General features: G+C 41.5%; 1 protein-coding gene across 1 annotated transcript in view; it reads right to left on the bottom strand.

Moving 5' to 3' along the window:
- The window catches only part of GRM3 (glutamate metabotropic receptor 3), a 103173-nt gene that overhangs the window by 60267 nt on the left and 17223 nt on the right, over positions 1-25683 (bottom strand). The window contains exon 2 of the mRNA XM_064656454.1: positions 5476-5584. The gene's annotated coding sequence lies outside the window, so the exon portion shown is untranslated. The remainder of the gene's footprint in view (positions 1-5475; positions 5585-25683) is intronic.

Genomic DNA, 25683 nt, shown 5'->3' with positions numbered 1-25683 from the left:
ACAGATCAAATGATCTATCAATCCATAAGCTTGCATTCATGAGAGATAAATGCTTTTATTATCATCACAGCGTGCCCCAGTTAGTCCAGCATGAACTTGGTGAGTTAACTTGGCACTCTGCAGTCAGGGTGCTGGTGTGTAGGAAGTTTGCTTGTTATGATAGGATTGCAAATGCTAGAAGTTCCATTTCTTCAATCTGTAAACTGTTCCTTTCACTGATCACTGCTCAGGTCAGTAGCTGCTCTCAGGTGTATCCCATTCCTTGTTCCCTGTTGCAATTCTCTTGTGTTCCTCTTCCAAACCTTTCCCCTCTTCATGTCAGCAGCCTCTTTCTCCCAAGTTATCTGTATACTGCAAGACACTTTAGATGCCCCTAACATTTCAGTGGCAGGATTTTTTCCTTTCATTTTATCTGACTGTGCTGATAATGGAGAAGAGACTCTTCTGGGGTCAGCCCTACCATGGCTGGCTGCTGAGAACAGCAACGGCAATAAAATCCCAACTTTGCCTCTGTGATTTTGTTATTCTTGGCATGGATAAGTTGGTCCCAAGCAGACAGAGTGAAGCAATGCAACTTCCTGCTTTATTGTGTGGGATTATTCTGGATGGCACTAGAAACACTGAGAGGCTCAAGCCTTCTAAGCATGGACAGACTCTTTAAAGGTTTCAGCTCCTGGTGTTTAAGAAGGCTTCCCTCAGCATGTGTAAGTGGTGATTATGTTGAAGGGCTGGTAACAGCCCAGCTTCAGGACATTCTCAGAGGTTTAGCAAAAATCTCAAACACATGTCCTGACATAAAAAACTGCAATTGCTTATCAAGGAAAAGCTTGCTGGAACTTTTTCTAAATGGCAAACCAGCAGTCCTTCTCTCTCCACTTGTCCACTTGTACCTTTTACACAATTCCTGTCTGAAACTTTCCTCCCCTTATCCCACTCTCAGCTCACCTTAAACTGAGTGTCAAGTGGAAAACACCCTACATTTCCATTCACCTGGGGCTTGAGACAGCCACATGATGGGAAATGTTTGACAAATTTAGCAACAGGGACCACAGTCAGAGAAAACTTGTACATTTTTCAAGCTCAATTCAAGAATTTGTGCCAGTAGCTGTACCGACATCCAGTAGAGTCAACGTGAGACTTTGGTGTGGTTCACTGGTTCATTGAGTCAGGGGTATTATAGACTTGAACTGCTAGTTCTCTTGTACCAACAGACTGTTTTGAGCTAGGACTGTAATCACAAGGAATAAAACACTGTGCAATGCAATGGCCAAATTAAGTACCAGTGAAAGAAGCTCCATTTGTGTCAATCATAGTTATCTTGTTGGAGGATCTGTCCCATTGTTAACGTTAAAACCTTTTTGTTCTCTTGTTCCAGCTATTTAGAATTATTCATTCATCCTGAATGAATATCTTGTGCTTAAACTGAATCTTAGGAACTTATTTAGAACCACTTAAGATCTTAAATTAAATATGAGTGTAATGTGGGGAGGCATAGAAATGAAAGAACCATAATTTTTCAAGTGGAAAATTAAATTTCCTCTCCTTTCCTCTCTTATTTGATGCATCTAGTACAAAGTTTATGGAATTTGAGTAGGTGTACTAAGAAAGTCGGAGAGCTTTGGTAGACATCTGCATGTGATAGATATCTGGGTCTTATGGACACATCTGTTCTCAATGTCTGGAGCAGTATCTGCCTTGTTCACACATGTGCAAGTGAACAAACCAGTTTTGCCAGATGCATGCTGGTACCCCTGAGTGACTGCTGAAAGTGAGGCCAGGTCCTCATTGTGACCATGTTGAGTACATGGACCACATTAACATGACTATTGGTGGTCCATAGGAATATACCAATTGAGAAATTTAATTTCTGATAGAATGTACAAACTTTTTTCATTGATACTTAAAGGACAACAGGACTGACCTATGAATTTGTTCCTGTTTTTTCTGTTGCATTTCAGCACCCACAGGGAAGAAATTAAATACTCATCATCTGGCCAGTATGGAAGCTCAGAGCTTTGATGCTTTCAGCTGTTAAGCCTGCTGTTTCATAGAACCTATTTTCCACTCCTTGATCTGCTGCCCAAATCAATGTGCTGATGTTTGGTTGGGAGCAATACAGTTCCAGACAGGGTTAGCAATTTATAAAATTTCCGTCGGCCTAAGCATAGCAGTGAGCATATATGTGAATGCATGCATGTGGTCTTTCTGGCTGCTTTCAGCATTTGGTAAACAATTACAGGAGAACATTAGCTGTGCTTCAGTGCATACTGTGAGTCTAAACTAACATCATGATCTTCACTTGGGGACTGACAGCATCCCTGATGGCTCAGCAAGGCAACAGGGAAGTAAACCTGCAACACACCTTATTTTCTTTAGGGTACTTCGCTGTTTTGAACACCTAACCCTTACATTCAGAAATATTTTTTTTCATGGAGTTGTGAGCAGGTCTCTCTTTTTCAGTAGCTGAACAGATAAACAAGAATATTTTGTATTTCCCCACCACTACAGATCCCTTTATGACAGGGGATAATGCCATACCTGTTTTTACCAATGAGAAGCTGTGGAGAAAAAAAGTATGGCATGAATTAATGGCAGAAGAAGCAAAGATCACTTCATTCCCAGTGCCAGGATAGAACTCTGAGATCACCAATATCTAAGGACAATGAAGAGAACAAGAAGCTCAAGGCAGCGTGGTATTACCTTCAGTACAGCCCAGTCCACAAACAAGAAGAAATGGATCCTGTTATGACTGATATAGCTGCAAAAGGTAGACACCATTTAGATTACCAAAACACTTTTTCAGGTCTTCATTATCCAGAGCTTACTTGTTTCTCCTCAAAAACATTAACTGAATTCCCATTTCTCTTTACCAATGTTGCCTCACTTAAACTAGACAACTAGGCCACAGAGCTTTACAAAGCTATTTGTTCATGAAGGTAATGAATTTAAATGGGGAAATGCACTGATTGCAGCAGAACCAAGAGAAAAGAGCTCTACAATAATAGGTCAGAACAGCTTAAAGTGCCCTGAATACCCATTGTTTTGTTGATGAGAAGGAGGGAACCCTGGAATTTTGTATGAAGGTGTCCTTCAGCACTTTTTGACTGTATGACAATCATCTAATTTAGATAGTAACTTGCCTAAAACTCAGGAAAACTCACGTACATCACATTTTTCCTGCAACTGGCTCATTAAAGCACGAGTTATTTTTTTCAAGAGACTTTGGACTCGTAACATGTAAAATCCTCTTCCATTTGTTGGAAAGGCTCCAGTCTAGTAAGTAAAACAGGGCACTGAAAGTTGGTTCCAGTCTCATCTCTGCCTTTGGCTCACCTCTTTGTACCTGTAGAAGATAGAGATAATATTACTTTCTGACCTTGCAGTTGTGTCCTAAGAATTAATGCTTGTAATGCGTTACGTGCTCCTCCAGTGAATGGTAGTCTGGTCAATGAGTACACTCCATTCTTCTTTGCATGGAGGTAAATTAGATGTGGCTCTGATGGCAGCAGAAATCTGGCCCCATTGGATAGTGACACGAATCCCATGTTCTCCAGGCTTTAGACAGATCCATTCAGCTGGCACCATGCCTCAGACCTAACTTCAATGTTGTGACATATCTTGCCAGCAAAGATTTTTTTCTGGGTTGTGAGACAGTATGTTGACAGGTAAAGCAAGAACTAGGGGCACTCACTCTGGTCGAACAGGAGATCTCCTCTGGAGAATTACATTACCAGCTCCCTCAGAAAGGAATGATGGCAGAACAGTTAATAAGGCCTGTGGGATCATCTCTCCTGCTACCACATAGAGAAAAAATCGTAAGCTAGCCATCTTCCCAGGGCTCCCTCTATTTTCTGGGCACATGCAAGTTCCTTTGTAAAATCCCATGGGATTTTCAGAGCATCTGGGTTTGGCTCCTGCTCCAAAGTGCTTTCTGGAAAGCCTTTCTAATGGCTATGGGGAAGTGGAGGGAAGTCAGCTGAAATATGAGGGTGTCAATAACGTCTACTGAGTCTGAAGTGCCTCGGGACAGAGTTGCTGGTGTAGACAGACAGCCTCTAGGCAACGGTGCTTGGCTGACACTGCTTTCTGAAGCCAGCCTTCATCTTACAGCCATCAGCAGGATGTTGCTGGGAACTCCTCCTCACTGTACTGAAAATAGCCAGCCTATATCTTGGCTTGCAGCCCACAGTGAGCTGGGGGATCTGGACAGAGAGGAAGCCCTCTCCCCAAACAAACCCTGACAAGCATCAACTAAAACCTCATCACACACCAGTCTGGCAAGCCCCAGTTATTATTAGCATTAATTATTCATATATTTCCATTTTATTTAGTAACTGACTTACAACTATTCATATTACTGTCTCCTTACTCCGGCACTTACACAGGCTTAAAGGGCAGATGATAAATATATTTCATACTTCCTCAAATGCAAATGTTTTTGTTTGTTTTTTGATGTTTACTTGCTTGACTGGAGCATTCCACTTGAGCCTCATACCCTGGTTAGTTACAACAGATTGCAAAGTGGGATTCATGCCTGGGTAAAGATAGTTAGCTTGCTTTACAACACCAAGATAGGTGCTGGTCTGAAGTACTGTCATGAGGTCAGTTAGATCTAAGACTTTAAATGCCAGAAGATTTACAATTCCATATTGACAGTCCCTTTGCTCCTCCTCATCTTTTCCCCAGCAATAAGACTCATTTAAATCTTTAAAATATGGGAAGCAGAAAAGGAGTGATTAATTTTACTTACACAACAGCATTCACACTTGTAAGGTTTTGACAGCTTTCCTAAACCCAAAGGAATTCAGATAGCTAGAGCAAATGAATGTGCACGAATACTTGCATTGAAAGGATGTAGTTTTCAGGGCTGAACACATATTTTTTTGCTGCAGGAAGCTGACAATGAGGAGAGTATGTAGGATGCTTTACTACCACATTTATGTGATGCTACATAATCCCCCCTCATCTTGTTCAGCATATTTTCTTTGTGTTTCTTAAATCAATAGAACTGCAGCGAGTCAACAGATTATTTCAATATTTCACAAGATGATCTACCCTTACCACCATACTTAGTACCTATTGTTTTTGGTGAGGCAAATAAAATCTTTAAATGTTAGATTTACTACTTAGAGAGAAGATGACTGTGTGTTTTGGGGGATAAGGAATTAAACTGCAGAAAGCTAAACATATATGCGTGAAGCTGTAGGCTTTTGTTTTTTGTATCACTCTCATGATTTTGGATGGAAAATGTAAAACTTGTGATGAATTCGTAATAGGCCATTGCATTTCCATCTGAGACAGAAGGAACGTGCTTACTTCTTCAGGAGGGAAGACAGATGAAGGCAGGCAAGCTGCAGAATAAAACAAGAATTAAGTGATAGCTGCTCAGTGATCATTGTTCTGGTCTATGTCCATTATCTGTCTGGGTGTAGGTAGCAAAACACCACATGAATTTAAATAAAACCCATTACTCACACTCACTTACAGATGCGATGATAGGAGTTGCTTGACAGGTCCTACACAGGGAACTCGGATGTAACTGAGCCCGTTGCTGTCTTGATTCTCCTCCAGCAAAATCCTCTACCTGTGCAGGAATATTTTAAGACCTCACTAAATTTGACAGAGTGTTAGGTTTTTTTGCTTATTTGGTTTTTTTATCATTATTGGGTCTCTACAATAACAGATGGTGAAATCTCTCCTGACTGAACCAAATGCCAGTGATTTTCCTTACAGGATGTCATGCAAAAACATTAACAGCTCGGCTCCTATTAGTACTAGAAACTGATGGTCTGGCTCCAGCACCTTTTAAAGTTCCTGTGTGTCTTTGGATCAGCTCCTTGACATATCTGAATGAGGCAGGCAGTCTGCTTTAAACACTCCTTTATTATTCCCAGAGTTTCAGTTGGGCATCCTATTAAACAGCTTAAAAATCCCTCCTTAAAGAGCACTTTCTTTTTAAAATACCCAGGCTCTCTTATACATGAGTGTAAGGTCAGGGCAGTTTGCAGGTAAGTTTAAGATACCCATTTATTTTTTCCTTCTTGAATGAGGGACTGCTCACTTCTGAGATGACCGCTGCTGGTGGTTTGTGTTTGCTGGAAGCAAACACTTATAAGATTGCACTTGACAGAGATTAGATAGGTGGCAATCAGCTGGGCCAGGCTTGTCTTTCCTTGGTCTTTTCTTGTGTCTCTTGCTGTGCCATATTAAAGGAATATGGCTTAATGGCTATAAAGGGATATTTAGATTTAATTCATGCTCCTAAAGCTGTCCTAATTAATTCTTTTCTCTCATCATGGTTAACTTATCAGCTGCTGATCATGAAATCTCAACTGAATTCACAATTCCATGTCAAGTATGCCTGCAGTAACATTTCTCCCTTCCTATAAGTCCCATATTCCCCACTGGTGATATGAAACACATTGGAATACTTTTATCACATTGATGGGGCTGTGAGAATAAGTTTGGCTATATTTATAAAGTCCATAAATTTAGATTTTCTTCTATCCATATCTGCCTGCATTTCATGCTGTAATTCTTATTTTCAAGCATATGTATCTATTTATGATCACTTTTTATTATTAGATTTCCTTTTGATTTATGCATCAAAAGATTGTAGAAGAGACATTGCATAGAACGCAACTGTGAAATGAATGAATTGAGGAGTATATAGATATCTCAAAATTGCAAAACAGTGTCAGGAATAGTGGCTGCTAATTGTGGGGGGTGTGGGGGAGTAAATGAGTTGATAAACGTGTTTGGGATGCACCTGTAACAAAAGTCCTAAGCCATGGGCTTTTGTTTTACTGTGTTCAGTGTGTCACTTGCACATGCACAGAGCAAAAATCTAGAAGAGAACCCCTAGAAGAGAAGCCAGCTCTGTGCAGGGGGTGCCTCAGTCTAGTGAGAAGGGTTGGGTTAGTCCTGGTATGCCTTCCTCAAAGCTGTACAGAAGTGGATGGAGGTGCTTCTGCATCACTGTAAATCATGGCATTGATCCTTTTCTTCACGTATTCCCTCCAAAGAGCTTGCATATGCTTCGCTTGTGTCCTCAGACACCATCAGAGGAGGAAGAAGTATTGGTGGTCCCAAAACAAAGAGTGTTTTACTTGTTGGAACTCTGCTCTGAACATGCCCCAAACTGGGGACCAGATTTGAGTCTTTCCTTTGCACTTAAAGAGAATGAGACAGAAGTACTTCTCCTTCCCTTCCTGGTTCCTCTGATGAGGTGCCTGAATTTGTGCCAAATATTGTATTTTAAGCAATGTGTAAGTAAAACCAGGGGTCCTAAAGACGCAAAACACTCACTACAGTAGGCTTTATACGTGTGCCAAGAGTCCTTCCTTCTTCATCTCTGGGGCTGTCTGTGTTGGATAACAATCAATAGATGGCAATGGACACTGAGTGACACAGTAGTAATGGGGACAAGATGCCTGCCAACCTGATACAGCCCTAGTTATGTACAGATGTTCATGGGTTTGGGCTTTCATTACTCTAGGCCCCTTTGTAAGTTCTGGATTTATCCACTTTGGCATTTTCCTTGAGAGATGAGACAGATAGCAAAGACAGAGGAAAGAAAGTGATTCCTATGAAATATCTTTAAGGAGAGTTAATTTCTCTTGACTGATATCTATGGAGTTTTCATATTAATTTGGAAGGAAATCACGCTCAGCAATTGTCATTACCTCCCAGAGAAGTGCTGCATCTCTTTGGAGGTATATTTGACACATATTGTGTCAAAACTCACTGTCTCTCACACATGACATCTGAGAGCTGAAATGATTTGAGATGCTCCAGTTAAAAGAATTGGGAACCAAATTCCCAGGGGCTGTGGACAGTTTCTGTACATAAAGCTCTATTTGAGAATAAAGCAGATTTTTCAGAAGCATTCACAATCATTTTTACATGCTCTCATAGAGTTAATTCTGCATTCTCTTGATCACCCAGATAATTCTTCACTACATCTTATCCAGTTTGGCTGAAATTATCTTAGCAAATAGGGTGGGCCTTGGACCACTCTGTGGTCTGGATACTATCTGGCGGAGCTGTGCTGTGGCCTTACAATGAAAATTTCTGGAGGTCCAGAATTCCAAGGTCTCATCCCAGGGGTCTGATGTGAATACTGCTGGGGCTAAGACAGTCTCCAGCCCCTTCCCAGGAGTTGTCTTGGGAGAGTTATCTCGGTCAAACTCCATGGCTAGAGACTGTCTTAGCAATTAAGTGATATGACCATAGTCTGGTGTCTGTTAGTGTTTGAGAGCTGTCGTTGCAATCTTCGAGCTCCTCTGTCATGAGTGCAGATGATCAGAACTGTGCACAGTCCTTCAGATGAGGAGCTGTACAATTATCATGTCAATAGCTATGTCTTGTCTTATAAACTAAATTTCTGTGGGACTGTCCTGATGCAATGAGAGCATTAGGCCCACAATTGTGGCCATCCATCCATCTACCCTCCCTCAGCCTCTGGAAAAGGGGACCCACATTGAGAATGGAAATAGTTAATGGTCCCCATCATGTCCTAAGTCCCAACACACATCTAGGAATTATTTGGGACAGTGTCACATCCCAAAAGAACTCCATCACTCAGGTCAGAAGTATTCCAGGGATCATTCCTGCAATTTCTCCGTATGGGCAGTTGGAATTATATTGTCAAGGACTTTTCCCTGGCCCTATTTAGCTCATTAGTAATACACAAAGACACTCCTCACCATCTCTCCTAGAGAAATCTTGCCTGATGCATCCCAGCACTCAATTTGCTTTGCTAACAGCTGCATCAAGAATGTCTCTGGGCATCCTGTCTTGGATAAAAAAAAAATTGAGTGTCTCTTCCCAAAAGGTCTCAAGTACAAGCTTTCAGTTGCTAACTGAAATTCCTCATATTTTCCTAAAGTTGAAAGTTCCTTTCTTGAAAACAACAGAGGAGATTACATGGGTGCATGCAGCACCCAGTCAGTGAATGCAACTTCCAGGATACAGATGGAAAGAGTATTTTCTGCAGATGCAAGGTGTTGTTGGTGCCATTGCACAGGATACCATTTAAAACTTGTGTATAATCCATGTATTAGTATGAAAATAATAATCGAATTAGGAATAGATAAGGAGAAGGACTACTAAAAAGAACAGGGGAGTGATGAGACTGTCTTAAGGGAGGAGAGCAATGGGGCTTCACTTATTTAGCTTAGAGAAAAGGAAGCTAAAGTTTTTGACAGCTATCCATAGACACCTCAGGGGTCTGAGTACTCAGAAGGGAGGAGACTGAAAGACACTTCTGGCATGAGAACAAGTGACTGTAACATGGTCCTGAATAAACAGACATTGGAAATTATAAAGAAGTTTCTAAACAGCAGAGGAATGATATTTTGGAAAAGCTTTCTGACAGCAGGAATAACAGTCAAAAAAGCAAAATTTAAGAGGCAGCTGAAGAAATCCAAAGAAGGGATTATATGAGCTGATGGCTCATGACAGCGGGAACTGAACCCAGTGACCAAAGAGGTGCCTTTAGGTCCGGTCTCTGATGATCTGAAAAGTATATGAGACCATGTCCCATTGATCTGCAATGACAGAGAAGGTGGAGATTGAGTCTCAGTCTGTCCAGATCTAAATGCAAGGTCATGTCCTTGAGCAACAGTCCTGCCAACCCAACCAGTAGCAAAAGAGCTCAGGAATAGCTTCTCTGGAGATGCACACAGTAACTTGATTTAATACAGTTGTGAAAGAATGGACTCAAAGTGTTATTTCTTCTAAATTGTAATGTCTTTTCTCCTGGGCATGCTATAATCATGAGAAATAAATTGACAGATATCTAGATACAAATTTTAAATCCACCAGATCTTAAATTCAAGAGCTTTTGTATCCAAATGGCTGCTTCATGCCCTAAATTCTCTGAATTGTGCTTAATTCTTGCAGCACATAAGGCATGTAAAAACCACCCACTCACTACTTCAGAGCCATTTTTCTTCATTTAAATAAAATTTCTTTAGTTCCATTCATCTTTACAGCTCATTCAACAGGTCCCTCTGCAGCAGTGAAGGGAAGCATGTTTCAGTGCACTAATCCAGTTCGGAGATGGATTAATTGACTCACAGACCCCTCTGATCACTAGCCAGATGTCTCTCCCCAGCTGGCAAGCCTTACTAATTTTCTTGTTGTTGTTGTTGTTGTTAATTCCGGGTTTCCAGCCAGCAGGGGCCCTTCTCGGCTCAATCAAGGGCACCATGCCCTCTGCTGACATTTTGTATTCTTTGGCCTGCTTTCCCTTGGGCAAAGATATTCAGCTATGAACCTCCTTTCCTGGCTCTTTGTCATCTGGCCTGTGGCCCCCGGAGAGAGCTCTCCTGGTGCAGTTACACTTGGGCATCCAGCACATTGGGCCAGCACAGGGCAGTGCTGTGGATATTTAGGGTGGGTGATGGAGGCATATGGGGCCTGCAGGGCCAATTCCAAGAAGTAGTCCAAAATTTCAGATCTGTGCATTTCAGGAAAAAAAAATGACACCCATAAGAAGAATTAGAAATATTTCCTTCATCAGGCTGGGTGCTATGAAATGATAATGAGAGAGAACTCTCAAGAATGCTGAGAAGGACTGCATGTGACTAGACTGGTTAGGACACTAAATTGGGAAGCAATATAACATCAGGGATGGTTTGAAGATGGGATATATGTGTGCTTCAGGCTCCATTCCTGATTCTGTCATTCTCCTGATGTCTTGAGCAAGACTGGTTTTCTAATTTCTCGCTAATGGGGGTTATTCTACCAAGCTGTAAAAAAGAATGCAGCTTGAGAAAAGAAAGAAGTTCATCTAAAGTGTGAACATTAAGAGTTCAGCTGCATTTCTATGGGCCCAACACTTCCTACTCCAAGTAAAAATGGGGAGGAGGTCACTTTTTCAGCATCAGAGCAGTTGCTTACAATTCATAGGGATGTAAATAAAATCTCACTCTTGTAATTTAGCATCTTTGGTTGTTTTTAGCTGAGGTACGTGCTTTGTATAAATCCCACCACAAATTTCTTCCCACATCAGGCATAGCCCCGGGGAAGTTGTTTTACAGGGAAATAAAGGCTTCGACCTTTGATCACTGTAACCTGCCTTCTCACAACCCTGAAAACAAGTGTCTAAAAAATTGAAATGTGAGCAACACACATCATCAATATCAATTACTGCGTTGTTAGGTGGTAAATTTTCCCCACAGGGGGTGAGCAATTCACTTGACGTATTTGGCAAAGGGTTTGATTCTCCTCCCCACTGGCAGCAATATGATGCTGACATCTCTCTATACACTTTGGAGGGGTGCAGAACAGAGTAAAGGAGCAGAACAGGAGTAAGAATCAGACCCGAAGTCTCTGCAAGTGCAGAGAGAAGTGGTGTCTGTCAAGAGAGAGTTTATGCAGTCTGAACAGCAAGCTCCAATCTTTGAAGAAAAGACTTCAAAGAGAAAAGGAGAAAAGAAACAATGTCTAATCTTCATACAAATGTGCTCAGGGGTCTCTGAAATTCAGAAACTTCCAGGATTTAAGAATTAATTATCACTTGCCAGAGGGAAGCTTTATTCACAGGTAACGGTTACAGCAGTCAGAGTCCTTTAGGTGTAAAACTCATGGAATTATATTGAACTGATTAAAGCTCAGTAAATCATCATATTTCCCTTTGGTGTACTTGCACACTTTCCAAGTGTTTGATGTTATCCTTCACATTGTTTATGAGGGACACATGACAGCAGCTCCTAAAATTTCATCTTTGAAAGGAGATACACTTGGAAATATTTTGGTAAAAGAGTTGTGACTTGTAGGTTCACATTAAAACATGCAACAAACTGATGCAGCTCCTCAGGTCCTGTAGAGCAATGCAGCCCTGTTTACTTCTCTTTAACACAGCAAAAGACAAGACTAAATCATTTGTCAGTTCCATGGCTGTATAAATAGCGAGGAGCACTGTAGGTGACTAAAAGCAAAGCCTGGTTATTCTGATTCCTCTTAGCAGAATGGTGTGCACAAAATGTCCCTCAGGCCAGGTATTTAGGATATCTCAACACCTCACAGACTTTATTGGTTTTTTTTTCTTATAATACCCTTTAGAATAAGCACTCCTCTTACATCCACTTGAAGTTTGAAACCTAAGGAGGTGGTTGCAGGGCAAGTTAGTGGTGAAATCAAGAGTTAAACATTTATGTATCTGGAGGACTCAATTACATGATGGAGTTATTGTGCTCAAGAAAGTGAATGATTTAATGTGGATACCATAGTTAGGCCATGGTAATGTGTAGTTTAAATCCTGCATTTACTGAAGCTGAGGGTGTGCACCTAGTTGGCTGGTGTGGCTCAGCTGCTGCACAGAAGCACACTAAACCATGATAACTTGATTTTGCATCCCAGCCCTCTCTTCTGTAAAGCACTACCTGTCTTTCATCTTTAAGACTTCAATCAAAAGAGCTGCTGCAGAAACTCGTGAGAGAACTGCACCACAGCAGGAACCAGTTCCCTGACATGAGCAAGAGGGTCCTCAGACCCAGAGCAGCTATATCTGATACACAGTAAAAACATTGCCTCTCCTAAAATGTCAGTGAGCCAAGGCACCTGCACAGAAGGGAAAGGGAATGGAAAACAGAGCCCATGTCCAATGCAGCTATTTTGAAATAATGAAACTCTCTGGCAGGTTTACAATTGCTTCATTTTATGTTTATAGCCATATGGCTTTGGAGGTTAAATGGAATTTGTTTTGGTATTTGCCCACCAGCAGTCAGGAGGCATCTGTGACAGTTGTCTCCCTGTACATGAGTACTTTGCATCCCAGTAATAAGCAGATCCAACCATTGTGTACCACCAGCACTGCCAAAGAGATGGCCAAAAACTGAGTAGATGTGGCAGTTTGTGACATGATTTAGTGGGTAAGGTGGTATTGGTTGGACTTGGTGATCTTCGAGGTCTTTTCCAACCTTAATGATTCTATGATCTGCTACTGCTTGGAAGTGTCACTGGCCATCACAGAAGACCTAAGTAACACAGGACCACTGTATTATCTCATGTTAGTATCCAGAAGGATTCAAAGTACAGAGTTTGACCCTGGTGTTGCTTTGCAGGCAGGGCTGTGGGTGTTTGTTTTCAAAAGAAATTTTCTTCTGCGAATACTCAGAAAGATCCCAGGCAGTCTCCTCTCACTGACTGTGGCAGCTCCCAAGACAACAAAACCAAAGGTAACTGGTGCTGCCTCTCTCTCTCCAAATGGGAAATGTTGATATTTCAAGTATTTGTTTAACTGCAGATAGTTGACACAGCTTGTGAGAAATTATTCTGGGAGGAAAGCAAACCTCCCAAACTCCTCCACTTCCTTTGTCTCTGGCTCCTCTTGGCTCCTGCTGGGTGATCTGAATCACCCCACCAGGAATGTCCCTGCCCCAGAGCAGGGTCCTCCACCCCTTCCTCGAGGTTTAGTGTTCTCCTTCAGCCATCACTCCTTCCAGAGCCAGGGATCTGGGGGTTCACAGGGAGCAGATCCTTGGCAGCCATAAAGGGGTTCAGCTCTCCTGGCATCAGTGGGGCCAAGCTCTGACACCCCAACCCAGATGGGGTAAGTCAGGCAGACTCTGCCCCTGAGTGACTTCATACCAAAACAGGGAATCTGGTACTGAGCTATTTTTGCCCAGTGGGGGATATTTGCTGTGTTTGTTGTAAGATTTTTGGTGTCACTTGTCACATGCTTGGTATAATGCATTGCCTAAGGCATAATTAAATTCAAAGGGCATGTCTGTGTTGAAAGGGAGGGTTGCAATTTGTTGCTGTTAGGATTTTTCATTAAAAACCAAGCAGTTTTTCTGACTGGCAGGAACAATGGTTACAGAACAAAAATGCTGTTAAATAAAGAGAAGGTAAAGGCTTTTCTTTTCTTTTCTTTTCTTTTTTTTTTTTTTTTTTTTTAACAACTACCTTCCTGACATTCTCACACTGACTTGGAATAACATACAGCATTTAAAAATAGTGGGATTGTAACAGCAAGCTGAGGCAAAGAAAAGAGGAGCCTTGACATTAAGAAAGGTCTGAGGTGATATTATGTATATCAAATTATATATGTTTATCTCTCTATACACACAAATATCTATATCTATAGGGGGTGTGTGTGTATGTGTTTCATCTCTGGATGAGAAATCTGCCTTTGCTGCTGAAGTTTCCCTGAAAGCTCAGTTAATTAGTTCTCATAATACCCATGGAGGCAGACATTAGTATCATCCTTATCCACAGATGAGGAGATAGGAAAGTGCACAGAGAGAAGGATGCACAGAGAGATTAAGGGATTTCCACTACAGTGAATTCAGTGTGGAGCTGAGAATTCAGTCCAGCAGGCAAAATTCTAACCCTATTAAAAGCAATGGGAGACTAACTTACAAGAAGCCTGGATTTGGCAATTTTTGCTTGCTTTGTTGAAACCTCTCTGATCTATTCAGTTACATGTGCCCTGATGTTGTTTTCAGAAGAAAATTGTACGTCTAACTGTGTACAGCTCCTGGTCAAATCTCAGCTGAGTTCTTCGGTCCCAGAGCTTCAAAATAGGGGTTGAATCTTTCTTTAAGGGACTCTGTACCATACATTTACATATATCTTAAAAATAGTCTGGAGTGATAAGTAAAGCAATTTAAGATCTTCCTAAACAGATTTCTATATTCGCTTAGGCTACCAGGGTCACAGAACTGAATTTTTACATCCCTGGTTGCTATATTCCACAGACAGTGCTATCGAGAAATGACTAGAGGGTTTCAGCTAAACAGATGAGCTACTTTGAAAATAGATGGGGCAAGGCAGGCTCATTAAAGAAAAAAAATAATAATGTCCTCATTTTATAATGGCTTTGTTGCCTTCTTGCTTATATACTTGTTCCAGGGCAGTATTTTCATATTATTAGGGTGTTTTCAGCTCTTATTTTTAAGCTCACTTCATTAATGTTGGTAGAACACTTTGAAGTAGGAAATGTGAGTGCTAAGTGGTATCACTGACACATTTTCAAGGCAGCGCTTTTGCCTTCCCAGAGGTCATGTGAAGCAAATTTGTCACACCTGCAAATGTGCACAAATTGGTGCTGGCAGTAGAGGGACAAATTTCCCTCCAAACTGCTGCAGCAGCTGTATGCTGGCTGCAAGTACCCTACAAGAGGATTCCTCTTTCCAGCAGGGAGCTGGGTCTGCCAGCTAGAGGGTGAGTCCCCAGTCTTGCCATGAGGAATTTGGCAGTGAAGCAGCTGTGGTGCAGAGCTTCACTGTCTGATAATTATGTGCTGGATAAAAATCCCCTAAACTCATCTGAAAGTCCCCTAATGACTCCTCCAGTGCTGGGCACCAAATCTCCAAAGTTTCTTGTTTCTCAGCAGGACTATGATGGACTGAGGAGTGTTGGGAGGAGCACAATGTGCACTGGGTTATGTGGGAGAGGAAAGGCTGCTGGGGTGGGCAGCAGATGCACTTGCTGTAGCATCTTTGAGCATGGGGACAGTTTCATAGAATCATAGAAAGACGGGTTGAAATGAACCTTAAATATCATCCAGTTCCAATCCCCTGCCATGGGCAGGAACACCTTCCACTAGGCCAGGTTGTTCAAAGCCCCATCCAACCGGGCCTTGAACACTTCTGGGGGTGAGGTGTCCACAACTTCTCTGGGCAACCTGTTCCAGTGCCTCACCCTTATCTAACATCTGTATCTTGGGGCTTGTCCAGTGAACAAAACAGAGGTTTAACAGCAGTGCAGTGCTGTTGAACATGAGGCTTTACCGCTCACTTGCCTCCAGCCTTGAACATCCCAAAGCAGAAACAGGTTTCTAACATCTGAGACAAGGGCTTATCTGTGAAGAGTGATATCTATAGAGTCCTATGGCCAGTTTGAGAAATCTGTGGCGTCAACTTTAGTTTTGAAAATCTGTTACTGAAACCATGGCCTGGCTACTTGTATTTGTTCCTGATCACCCTCTGGGGTGTGGGATCACAGGAGGGATCCTATCTATCCAAACCTCTGGGTCCGGTTTGGACATACACGCTCTGCTGCTTGCAGAGAGAAGATTGGAAAGCTCTGTATGGCAGCCTTTGTGCTAAACTGCAATAGCACAGCTGTCCTGCTCACCCATGGCTCTGAATTATTACCTTGTCATATTTCAAAAGCTAAAGCAGGTTGAACTTCGTCGATGCTTAGATGGAAAGCTCTCCAAGGAAAACACAAGAACTAGAGAAAATGTTCCCTAAGTCAGAGTCAGGGCAATAATCCAGAGTGGTATTAGGGATGTTGCTTTTGGTCTGATTGCAAAATCAATATATTGGCCACTGGTGGTCTGTGGGGAGGGACTGTAATACCTGCCATGACTGGGCAATAACTGCCAGGTATTTCTTTTCCTACAAGGGTCAGCTCTACAGCAGGTGTAAATTGGATGAAATGAAGATGATGAATCTGGCTGATTGCATTCTCTGTTGTATCTTGTTATATGGATTTGGAGGTTTGGATGTTTTTCTTTGTCATCTTCCTCGATATGTTGCATAGTTCCTTAACTGGCATGGAAGTACACAAAATACAAGAAAATCCACAACTTAAGGGTCCCTTTAAAGTGGTTTTTTTCTGCTTCAAACTATTGTTACATGGATTCTAATTTCCCCTCATCATTCCACAGAATTATCTGAAAGCTCAGGATACTCACCACTGTCTGCACAATTGGATCCATCCAGTTTCTTATAATGAGCGTCATCTCTGCCTGACCCTTGAATTCAACTGGCCACATCTCTTCCTGTTAGCTCTTTAGATGTGATTCAGATACTGGATTCTCTCTGCTGATGTCCTGGGACAGTGCATTTTTCCACAATGAAATGTGAGTCCTGATTATTCATCACATAGTTTTTTTGAAATTGTGCCAGTCAAGGAACATTGACATTTCTTTTCTGTGAAGCAAGCTGCATGCATGTAATAAAACTCACAATCTCTTTTGTATTTGTAAAAAGTGTATTAAAAGAACACTGATCTGAATTTAAAGAGATAATGAAAATGAACAATTTCATCCATGCACCAATTTGGCCTGTCCAGTTTCTAAACAAATAACTGTTCTTCATCTATCCTCCATTTGTAGCACAAAAAGAAACATTTTTCCATGGGACAATGGAATCCAGATTCAAAAGCTGTATTTTCATCTCCTGATTCTTCGTTTCTGGCTTAACAAACTACAAATTTGAAGTAGGAAAGGTGCTAAATGATCCCATACTAAAATCTGAAAGCAAAGGGAGCTTCTCTACCCACTGTTACTTTAGGTGGTCATTTCAAGAATGAACCAACCAGGCAGCTTTGAGGATGGCAATGTGCTTATAACCACTGCTGCAAACACTCTGTGACTGTAGTAATTAACTATGGCTCTCCACTGGGAAAGCAGAGCCTTGATAAGCACGTTACAAAACCACTGTCAGGATTACAAGTGCTTTGAAGAGAGCACTGAAAGGAGTTTTGCTTCAGAGTATAAGAAAGTATGTAATGTGAGATCTCTCAAAGGAGAGGAATATGCTTTATTTGAGCTTTTCTATACAGATTGAGAAGCAGAATGTGAGAATACTTCACAACTTATTTAGGAATACAGATATTTGCAGGCTTGACTGCACCCAAGTCTAATCTAGCCCAGCATTTTGTGTCAGAAAGTGACCAGCACCAAATGCTGCAGAAGAAGGTACAAGAGAATCTGTAGAGGTTATGTTTTCACAAGTGGGTAAACCATCTTCCTAATTTCCAGTTATTGTTGTTGCTGCTGTTATGTGTAGATTTACTTTCTTTCTACAGGACAAAAATTAAAAAGAGGTGTGTCCTAGTTAGAGCAGCTGGGAGCAGTTCATCACTGTGTGGGTATAACCCAAACTATGTATTCTATACCCTCTGTGTCATTTCCCAGGAACTGTTAACAATAGACCATTTGCAGCAGCTGCCCAGAGCACACCTGACCCCTCAGGCTATAGTTATGGGTGATGTTAACTCCCCTCCAGGGAGTCATTAACACCTCCACACCCAGCCTGAGGGGTCATGTCTGTTAACAGGCCACCAAGGATTCCAAAAATATCTCAGGACTCACAACCACCCATTGTGGAACTCCCTGCCCTGGGGAAGGTGCTGGGCATTCCCACTCGAACCTGAGTGTGTATAACCTTGGGGTTTTAGGACTTCTGCTACCACTTGTTGGATCCAGAGGAGGATCAGAACCTCGACTGGACTGCGACCACTGCTCTCGACCAGACTGCGACCAGCACTCTCACCAGCAGGTTTTCCCCCCTTTTTACTTCGGACTCAGGGGGACCACGTGGGGCTCAGCATGGGGGCCAATGAGCACCATTCTTTTGGTGCCCCAGGGTGCTAGGTTACACGTCTGGGTTTTGTGGGTTAAAACCAATAGCTTGTCCATATAATTGTATTATCGTATTATTTTTTATTAAATTGTAACTCCGGCTTGTGGTCTCTTTTGTGTTGGGTTCATTTCTCCTGCTGGTTTGCTTTTAAACCAGCACAAGGTGTCTATTTAAGGCTTTAGATATCATTGTCCAAAGCATTAAATGTTTCCTCCCAGTGAAACACTGAATGAGTACAATGAAACTAAAAAACCTCACTCCCATCCATGCATTCATTAACTCCAGTGCATATTTCCAGTATAGATACCCATAATCTGCTTCAGCATGGGAATATCCACTTTCCTTTGGTGACACAGCAATCAAGGCAAATTGGAATCTACCCTGTGGTTTTGAACGAGGTGCAGGACTTTTTCTGATTGTCACACTAGCAGATCATCACTAACAACCCCAAGCCCTTGCAGAGGAGACACAGAGGATGCATAGCCCAGGCTGGGACCCTGTTGATGGGGTCCTTACTGATACTGACTCCCTTACAGATACTGTATTATTGATACTGGGCAAGTTGTTTCTCATCTCTGTGTTGCCTCTACAGAGTAGAGATACTGACACTTGCCTTCTTTGAAAAGCAATGTGATTGACAGCTGTGGCTAAAAAATAACTGTAGAACATAACAGGAGAGATTTGATTTTTTTTTAGGATTATCAACTCCACCACTGAAACTGCTTAAAACCACCCACAAAACTCTTCTGTAGACAGAGAATAACACATTCACCTCCATGCAAATTTTCTCCTTCTGTTCCTCCTGCAGAATTAAGCTGAGCCTTTGACTTTTAAATCTGGGCATTGGCTTTTTTGTTATTATTATTTTTAAAAACACACAATGTAAACTTAACTGTGGTCAGATCCCTCACTGAGCTGTGATGGAGGAAAGGCATTTGCAATGGAAATTAATATGGCGGGCATGTCTGCACTGGTTTTGAGGATAGTGTTTTCATGTTCTTTTCCTTTCTTCCTCAGCTTTCTTCTCTTTTGTGTCTGCCTGCCTCTTTCCCATTTCTTTCACAGTCGCTATTTTTGCTCCAAGCAAAGAACTCAGTCATGCTCTCCCCCTCTCATGGGCTCTGTGTACACTTGAGGTCAGGCTAGCAAACCTTACTGGAGCCAAACTTCGCATCCTTCCCCTGCCCTTTTCATACCCTTTGCCTCATCACAGTTTTCTGTCCCCTAGGTTTTCCCCTGTCTTGCTGTGCTCCTGGAGGGCTGTAGTCCCTTGCTGCTGGCACATCTGGCTGGGCCCAGCTTGGGTTCTGTCAGTGGCTCAGATACAGAGCTCCTGTTGGACACTGTGCCAGTCACTCATCTCTCCTCTGACGTGTTTTATCTGTTTCCACCACATGCTTTTCAGGGAAAGGGACAGTCTGTTACTCTTTGTCATTACCCACTGTAGCACAACACAGCTCCCCTGAGGTTCAAGGCACCATATGCTTCTTAAAAATACACAGTCACTTTGATGTGCCCTCCCATTCCTTTGAGCTCACTTTACCCTCCTGTCCCTCCTTCCTCCTCTCTCTACTTTTCATTTAACACCATCTTCCTTTTGGCACTGTAGTCCTTCTTCCTTTCCTCCACGCTCCCCTTGTCCTGCTCCAGGGCTGTGCTGTCCAGCCTTGGGCAGCTGTCATGGGGTGGAGATGGGGCCAGGACCAGGGGACAGCAAGGATTTGCCGAGATGGGTTGAGCCACTCTGACTCCTCTCCCTTGTGAGGGAGCAGGGATTTCTGTACCTGATCCTAAGGGGGCAGAGAACTGAACAGAAAGAAGTGGCAGAGCTGTCTAATGAGCTCAGCAGAGGGGACATGGCTTGCAGAAAAGACTGTATGTGCATCAGGAAGGAAACCTTGCTGGAAGGATTGTTTAATATCTGGCTTGCAAAGCCTCATTCCTTGGAGATCTGCAGCCATTTTTTTGCTTTCCCTGCTTCCATTTTCATATCTGCCCTAATCTCTATGTTTCCTTGTATATGGTTTTCTCCAATTCTGTTCAACCCTCTTCCTACCATTCCCATTGGTGTGGCCTGTGGGCTGCTTCACTCCAACCGGTGTTCCTGAAGTTCCTTGATTGGGGTGCTCCAATGCAACAATTAATTTCTCTATCTATAATTTGTTTATCTTCTTCTAGAGAGTCTTACAACAAGCCTCAGGAGAGGGATATAAATGATGAATGCAGGTTAATAACACAGGAGCCTGTGGAAAATTACATTAAGATGGCACAGCAAAAAGGGATATAAAAACAACTGAAGCATGTGGTGAAGCCCCTACTATATCAAAATATTTCCACTGGTAATATACATTATAGTTTGTGCTAAAAAGTCTGAAACTTAAAAGTGATAAAAATTTAATACCTCCAAACTGCTACTGAGAAGAAAGAAGGTTAGGCAAATTATTCCCAGTTGTTACGATAGGTGAAAAAAATAAGCAAAATGGGTAAATTTAATCCTATTTAATTTTAATTGTTCAAAGGCCTGGAGCCTAGCCATGTGTATAAACAAAACTCCCTCTCTCATCAGGCAGAGTGACAGAGATCTCATGGGAAACAGATTCATCCCAGCCCAGGAAAAATGCTTAAAAAGCAGGGACACTGACTCTTCCTTCACTGGAGAAGACTAATTCGTCTAGTCTTACATAGGCAGGATGTCTGACCCTTCCAACAGCTACACTTGGGAGCTTCATCCTTCTCAAAGACATTTAAGAAAACCAACCTAAGGTCACTACAGCCAGACTAAGATTAGCAGAACTGTTTGTGGTTTCTGATATTCTGAAAAGGAGGTAAGGTCATTTCTATTTGTTTAATAGCACAGAGTCAGCTCATTGGTTTCTCTAGATGCACTGGAAAGTTTCTGCAAGATGTGAGGTGTTGGAAGCTGAGCTACACACTCGTACCAGACACTCAGGATGCTCAACAGCCTATATATCTATCTTTGTAAACATTTTGTGTGCCTGCATGACGCTAAGGGGAAGATCACTGTGTGAGCTGATATCACAGAGGGTTTTCAGAATAGCTACCACAAATCTTCAATCAGGTAAACAAACCAGAGGGGCTTTTCCCTCTCATGACAAGGTATCATTCTGCTTTAACAGGTTGAAAAAAGCTGTCAAGAAGTGACGTGGGAAGCCATCACATTGATATGGAAAGGGAAATGTGCTTCATTTGTTCCAGTAACAAACAAACAATCAAATGACAGCTGGACACTGTCTTTGGAGCATCATCTGGACAAATGTGTAGGACATCTCACCCAGCAATCCCAAACTAGCATACCTTCTCTGTCAGGATACAGGCATTGTGGAGATGTAGCTTTCAGGCTGATGGGAAAATGAAGGGAGCTACCTGCTGAACTAAGAACACAAGTAGGGTGTGCCATCATAGGAAGATATGTTTCTATTTAAACATTTCAGCATTAATTCCTGATCCAGTGTTCTATGCAGATGAGACTGCAAAGTGCATTTTCTTTTACCTGTCTTGAGATTGCTCAGTGGAATAACAGTCTGTGAGGCAAAAATAGCTCACAGAAAGAGAAAATGCATTTCCTCAGCGTTATTTGTGTTCCTCACTTGCTACATGTTGAGATGTTTGTTTGCTTCTGTGGTGGGTTTTTGTTGAATATCCAGTGAAGAATTAGCAGGTGGAATAGAGATCAAAGGTCTACCTGCTTAATATCTGCAGCATTTCTCAACTCTCAGAACCAAACTAAACCACACCAAAAAATTATCCAGGAAATAGACTTTCAATTGACTAGACAAAACCCATGACCAACAGGAACAACTAGGCAAAGTCCACAGCTTTGAGTAAATCATGGAGGGGGTCACTGAAATCACAGAGCTCAGATGTATGATACAAGCTACAGATAAAACTTTATGAGACTACAGTCTTTGCTGTCATTTTAATAATCTTCAGCTGCTTGTTCATCTCTATTTGTGGAAAACATGGCCTTAACTCTTTCAATTCATTATGCCTGTCTCTTTTTAAGAAGATAGTAGCATTTTTAATATTCTCCTAGGGCTGTTTTGTTTGACTATGCCATATTTATGTCAAAGACAGATGTCCAGTATTATGAGATGTCTAACCTAATATCACATTTTTTTTTAGCACAATTTGACATTAGAACTGAATAATTTTTAGACATGAGTTCTGTACCTCTAGTCATCCATTGACAGTTGGGATTTATTTTAAAAATATGTTAACTCTGGACTGGAGCAGTTTAAGAACAGTTTGGACCTAGTAATATGTGATTCATAAAGACAGTTGCTTCCTGGTTCTGTGAATACTTTTTGACTGATTTAAGCAGTAAATATGTAGCCTGTGAGACATAAACAAAGGTTTATCTGGTTTATCTATTAAAAAAGTTATTCAGTGAAAATCAGTGGAGATAGATCCTTTAATTTTGTGTTGGAGTGACATTTTCAACTGTAAATACTTAAGAAAGGACATTCCTGGACACAGTGGGAATACATTAATATTAAATTTCAATTTTGATAATTCAGTCCTAGAGTAGGAAAAATCAAATCATAGAAACCAATAGTACAACATCGACATCCTGTCAGGTCAGTCCTGGGGACCAGTGGTAGCAGGGTCAGGGCTATGAGCAGTGGCTGCCTATATTGTAATTAGTCCTCTGCCACATTAACAGATATTGATGCAAGGTGTGTGGGGTCACAGACCCTGGATCAAGGGTAGAACATGAAGTGGTGAAGAGGTGAAAAAATTTCCCCAAACCCCTGACCCCCAAAGTTAAATACAACCCAGGCTGTAAGGACTGAATGAAGATGGTACATTTTCTTTAGGTTCAGCAGGGAATGTCTTTGTAATTGTTGCTTTTATCCAGTTATGCCTCTCAAAGCCAGAACGACCATCTTGAACTAATAAATAGGACAATTTTAATATGTAAAGAAATAAACCATATTAACCAAAATCATACCTATTGAATAGATGGTGGATATTATAATGGCCTTGTCCTGATCGTGTTAATAGTCCTGTCTTTTGGGGCTATAAGTTAGCTGACTTAGTTAGCAAAAAGAAAGTCTAGCAGGTTTGGAAATTTTGGGGAGATTACGGTACATGGGAATCTCCAGGAAGCTTTGACAGCCCCAGGAAAGAGTTCCCTGAGCTCTAATTGAGCTAGCCTCAGAATAAGAGATACTGCAGTGTGGCAGGGGAGGAGGAATAAAAGGTAGCTTTGAGGAAGAGAAAGGAGCACATGAGGGAAATCGTGAGAATCTGCTCCTGGGGGCTATAAGACAGATTCACGGAAGACAGCAAAGGCTAAGGAAAGGAAAGAAACAACTCAACCCACCAGGCAGTGAATTTAAACTAAACTAAAGTCTGATGAACCCTGTCAGGGAATTTGTGCTAAAAAGGAAATTAGGGGACCTAAGGTCTCAGGAGCTCTTGACGTGAGGAGGAAGAGCAGGTATTTGTGATACTGCAAACGCCTCTACATGAAAAACTGGAGTCTAGCAGAAGTCACTTTCTGACAGCATCGTTTGGAAGGAAATGTATTTGCTTTAATTTGTGCAGTGCAACCTCCTCCACACTCAAACCACAGAAGCTCTGAGCCCAATTCAGCTTTCTGAACAAGAAGCAGTGTTTTAGTTAAAGAGTGTTAAATTTTTGGCTTAGGAAAATGTTGGTTCAGTCCTTATTATAACAAAGATGAAAGTTATCACATATGCATAGTATGTAAACTGAGAAGAATTTGCATATTTGAATACTTTAATATTGGACCAGAGTGTTGACACTATGTGATGACTGAAAGAATAATTTAATATTTTCTGAAAGGTCTGAAATGCAAAACTTTCAAATCAACAAGATCAAGATTAACAGTGAGCTTAGACTTGAATGCTTGCCAGGTTTTCTAATAATATATTTTTTCCTCAGTTTAGCACAGTTTTAATTTGGCATCCCTGAAGATAATGGATGGCTAACTCGCAGATCTACTGAGTCTAAAGGCACAGGGGCCATAACTGACCTTCCAGCTTGACCTCTTGTATAATACAAGCAAAGAGACTTTTCTGTATTAATTCCCACTTCAAATCTAACAGTTTAGCTCTAAGACATTATGAAGCTTTGGACTGAGTTAAAACAAAGATCTCTGTAGCCCATGCCTGTCACTATTCAGTCTCTGACAGAGGTCATCACTGTACACTTAAGGAAGCATAAGTAGGACAATGCAAGAGATCTCCATCAGTAAACTGTGGCTTTCACATGTGGTAAAAAATTAAACCTCAGTGGAAAGGAAAACTCTGAATTCTGGGAGAGAAAATTCCTTTTGCAAGATAAACTTATCGCCAAATAATAAAGATGGTATCTTAGAATCTCACACACATTTTGATTTCCTCCTACCGAGAGTCTTGTGTTGCAGAAAGGTTTCCTTTTTGGAAGAGAAGCAGAACATATTCTTGTGGAAATAAATGAGGGGGAACAACCTGGCAAGGATCAGAGAAAAAACAGCAGCACCAGGTTTTCCTCTCTCACTGACATGGCATTTTGTTCGAGGTCACAGAGCAGACTCTGAATAAAATTGTGACTAAAATTTCAATCATGTGAGAAACATGGGCAAAACTGAGCCTGAACTGCTGGAGTCCTACCCTAGGACTTTAGGTGAGATTCCTTTAACCAAATGGTCAGATTACATGGTTCTACGTGGTTATTCAAAGGCCCCGTTACACTCCCTTTACAGAAAAAAATGCAATTTTTTTTGTATGATTCCTTTCCTCTTATAGTAGATATCTAAAATGGGTCAGTTGAGTCACTCCTTAAAAGAGTAATTCTTTTAATAATGAAACATGACTTTCCAAAGATGTAGATCTCTACGCTGTGGCTGTCTCTGTCTCCACCTTATGTTTGCTGAGGTAAATCCCACCCTCAAATGCTTCTTTTCCTTGATTTGTACAAAAAATGAGCTGGTGGAATGAAATGACCAAAAGATACACCAGCAGTAGTCACAGAAGGGGTGAAAAATGCAACAGATACTTCTTGTCCCTGCCCCACAAGGTCCTCAAGCTTCTTCGGGACCCAGGAAAGCAAGATTATCTCATAGAAAGGGCAATGGAGAGAGACTTCCTGTTTTTTCAGACATCTGAGTGGGAGTCAAGACTGTTTTTGGTCTTTTAGAGGGACATGAAGCAAATTAAATATTACCTTCATATTTAGTATTACTCACAAGCAAAAGGCTTCAATATAAATACCTTCATTTGATTTGAAGTGGAAAGGACTACTTGCTCGCTTTGAGAAAGTTTACATGTGGTGTGAGTCTGAAGTGTCTCAGATTGACAGCAACTATTTGGTTAACTGCAAG

Source organism: Pseudopipra pipra, chromosome 5 (genome assembly GCF_036250125.1).
Source record: "Pseudopipra pipra isolate bDixPip1 chromosome 5, bDixPip1.hap1, whole genome shotgun sequence".
Lineage (NCBI taxonomy): Eukaryota > Metazoa > Chordata > Aves > Passeriformes > Pipridae > Pseudopipra > Pseudopipra pipra.
Note: the sequence above shows the minus strand (reverse complement) of the source record. Positions and strands in the feature narration are given on the sequence as shown.